This window comes from Schistocerca serialis, chromosome 12, assembly GCF_023864345.2.
Source record: "Schistocerca serialis cubense isolate TAMUIC-IGC-003099 chromosome 12, iqSchSeri2.2, whole genome shotgun sequence".
NCBI lineage: Eukaryota > Metazoa > Arthropoda > Insecta > Orthoptera > Acrididae > Schistocerca > Schistocerca serialis.
This window is the reverse complement of record NC_064649.1, coordinates 30,559,059-30,563,051: the sequence shown is the minus strand read 5'-3', so window position 1 is coordinate 30,563,051 and position 3,993 is coordinate 30,559,059.

Below are 3,993 nucleotides of genomic sequence, written 5' to 3'. Positions count from 1 at the left end.
TGTGTGACACAACGTTCTACGCAATACAGAACTGAAGACTAACTAACAGACATGCAACAATGAAACTTCCAGCAGTTACATGGTAAACAGAGGCATGTGCAGGAGTGTCAACCGCATTTCACTCCAATACACCATTGACGTGATATTACGAAGTTCTGGAATTTTTTGAACAGACCTTGAATTTATGTTAATTTTATAACATCAGATCTGTACCAATCTTGTACCCTTCTGCTGCCACTCTTCTGCTTTATGTTGTCCCTTTGTCCAGCATCAGCACAGTGTCAGCATGATTATTGACAGGTTTGGTATGATTAATTTAAGGAGTCGCATGCCCTCCTGTTACCCCTGGGACAGCTTATGTGTACACTAGCTGTCTGCATGTAGCATTATTCATATGAAAGTGAGCAAGAATTTTCTGAATGTGTATGAATTGTGTAATTGAAGTGGGGCTGTGGTACCAGCCCAGTATTCACCCAGGGGATGTGGGAAACCACCTAAAAACTACATGCGAGCTGCCCGGCACATCGGCCCTCGTCATTAATCTACCTGCCGGATTGAATCTGGGGCTGGCACAGCTCCCTATCCTGGAAGTGGTGCTTTAACACACATGGCTATTCGAGCAGGTACTCCTCTGCTGCCAGTGGCTGTAGTAAAGTTATTACACCTTGAGAGCTTCATTACTTTCAAATTTATTTCTCTCTTAATTTTTTATATTTTTTAAAGATAAGAGATGATATACACTGATGGAAAAAAATCTCAACACCAAGAAGGAGTTGTGCAACAAATGAAAATTGGTAGGCACTTTCCTACGTCTGAAACAGGATTTCTATTCAAATTTCACAGCAGTCACCTAAGAGTGGCGCTGTTGGTGCCACTGTGAGGATGCAAGATACACACTATAACACTCATGAGAGTTAGTTACCTTTGAGGTTGGATGTGGTGAGTTGATGTTAGTCAAGAATGCCTTTAAGGTGACAAAGACACCACTGTCAACACAGTGCTGAAATTGAATGAGGTTGTGTGATAGGGCTATGAGAATCTGGATATTCCTTCTGCAATACTGCAGAAGGGTTTGACAGGAATGTAGCCACTATACACGATTGCTGACAGTAGTGGTCATGGGAGTGGACAGTAACAAGAAGACTGGGCTCTGAACGGCAATGTGGTACTATCAAGAGGGAAGACAGTCATGTTCGGTATGAGGCTGTGGTGCATCATATTGCATCTGCAGTACCAATTTGACCAGAAGTTGGAATCACAGTGACACAGTGAATTATTAGGAAACAGTTACTTCAATGCAACTCTGAGCCAGATGCCCTGTAGCACACATTCCAACATCCCCAAACCAGTGCCATTTGCGACTTCAGTGGTGTCAAGTGAGAGATAATTGGAGGGCAGTGTAGAAGTCTTTTGCGTTTTCTGATGAGAGCTGGTTCTGCCTCGGTGCCAGTGATGGCTGTGTGTTGGTTAGAAAGAGACCAGTTGAGGGCCTGCAACTAACTTGTCTTGGTGCTAGACATGCTGGAATACACCTGGTGTTATGGTCTGGAGTGTTATTTCGTATGACAGTAGGAGAACTTTTGATTTATTCCACGCACCCTGACTGCATATTTGTGCATCAATCTGGTGATTTGACCTGTTGTTCTGCCATTTACAAGCACCATTCCAAGGGATGTTTTCCAACAGGATAAAGCTTGCCCACACACCGCTGTCGTAACCCGACATGCTCTGCAGAGTGTCAATATGTCGCCTTGACCTACTCGGTTACCAGATGTGTCTTCATTTGAGCACATCGTCAGACAAAACTCCAGCATCGTCCACAAACAGCAGTAACCGCCCCTGTATCGACCTACAAAGTGCAACAGGCACAGAATTCCATCTCAGAAACTGATATCTGGCACCTATATAACACAATGCATGTACGTTTGCATGTTTGCGCTCAACATTCTGGTGGTTACACCATTTGTTAACATCCTAGCATTTCACATTTGCAACAGTTTATCTTTCACATTCATTGACCAGTGATCTTGCAGTGTTCACCACTTCAGTATTTCACCCAGATAAATGTACTCCTGGAATTTCATTACTCTACATTAATTTTTTCTGGTGTTGCAATTTTTTCTGTCAGTGTATGTCAGGTTGAATCTTCAATGTTGGTTGATAAAAAGTGTCCCATGTGATATGTTTGGTATCTTTGTTATTTTGTAGCACCGCAAGACCAAAGGTTGTCATGAACCATAAAAATACCTACACGGCAACATTCCACATTCTCGTGGGGGGAGGACGATGGTTCAATCCTGGGTCCGGCCATCCTGATTTAGGTTTTCCATGATTTCCCTAAATCACTCCAGGCAAATGCCGGGATGGTTCCTCTGAAAGGGCACAGCCGACTTCCTTCCCCATCCTTCCCTAATCCGATGAGACCGATGACCACGCTGTCTGGTCTCCTTTCCCAAACAACCAACCAACCAATCCACATTCTCATTTTGGATGGGATGCTGAGGTGATTGAAGTGTTTCAAATCTCTCCTTTCAAAACAAATTCCAGTTAGAACCAGCTATTGCCATCCTAAAGCACAGCTGCGTCACCCTCCTTGTATAGAAGCTTCGCTTTGCACACCCTATTTTTGAAAGAGAGAATGTGAGATGGCAGTCCATTGATTGCCTCTTGGCTTCTCATATTCTGTAACAATACAGATGAGGTAGGTGTCATCTTCCCTGTACTGACTGAAGAAATGTGGAGCCACTCATATTCGTTAGCCTTGCGGACCTCTTTTGACCATCTAGTTACTGAGTGGCAACACTTTTTTTCTTTACAGATAAACAGATATTTTGTTCCAAAAATATTTATTACTACTACTATTACCTGACGATGTCCTAATGAGCTGGAAAGCATTTACTAATAATCAAATAGTAGCGAACCAGAACAAAAATTATTTGCCTAATATATGCTTTGTGGGACATTGACAATTGTTGCTAAATCTTTCATGATTAATCTGCTTCAGTTGTACTACATAAATCATTTATGTGGATAAAATTGTATACACAACCTAGGTTTCAGGATGTGTAACTCCACAACTATGTATATATTTAGTATTTTTTGGAGTTTACTAGTCGTGTTGGCTTTTCCATTACCAGATATTTTATGCTCCCTGAGTTGTACTAGCTGCATCCATAGTCTTGCATTCTTAATATGTGTACTCTGAATATTGATGTATCTCCTATTATTACATTTAATTTGTGGTATGTTGGCTTGGCCACTTTCATATTTTGTAGTGTGGTTATATGGATTCTATGCACTTGACAGAAAAAAAAATCACAACACCAAAAAATAATTAATGTAGACTAACGGGATTTTGAAAATACATTTGCCTAGGTAACCTATTTAAGCGATTAACATTGCAAGACCACAGGTTAATGCTAGAACGAGCTGTTGCACATGTGAAATGCTGGCACATTAATAACCGGTATAACCGCCTGAATGTTGAACGCAAGCATGCAGATGTGCGTGCATGGTGTTGTACAGGTGTTGAATTTCAGTTTGTTGGTTTGTGCTCCATGTGTGCTGCACTAGGTCTGTCAATACAGGCCCAGTTAAAGCTGTTAGTGGATGATGCTGGAGTTGTCATCTGTTGATGCCCCATACATGCTTGATTGGAGACAGATCTGGTGATGTAGCAGGCCAAGGAAACATGTTGACACTCTGTAGAGCATGTTGGCTTACAACAGTGGTATGTGGGCAAGCGTTATCCTGTTGGAAAACACCACATGGAAATCTGTTTATGAATGGCAGCACAACAGGTCAAATCACCAGATCAATGTACAAATTTTCAGTCATAGTGCATGGGACAACCACAGGAGTGCTCCTGTTGTCATATGAAATTGCACCTCAGACCATAACTCCGAGTGTAGGTCCAGTTTGTCTAGCACCCAGACATGTTGCTTGCAGGCCCTTAGCTGACCTCCTCCTAACCAACCTGTGGCCATCACTGGC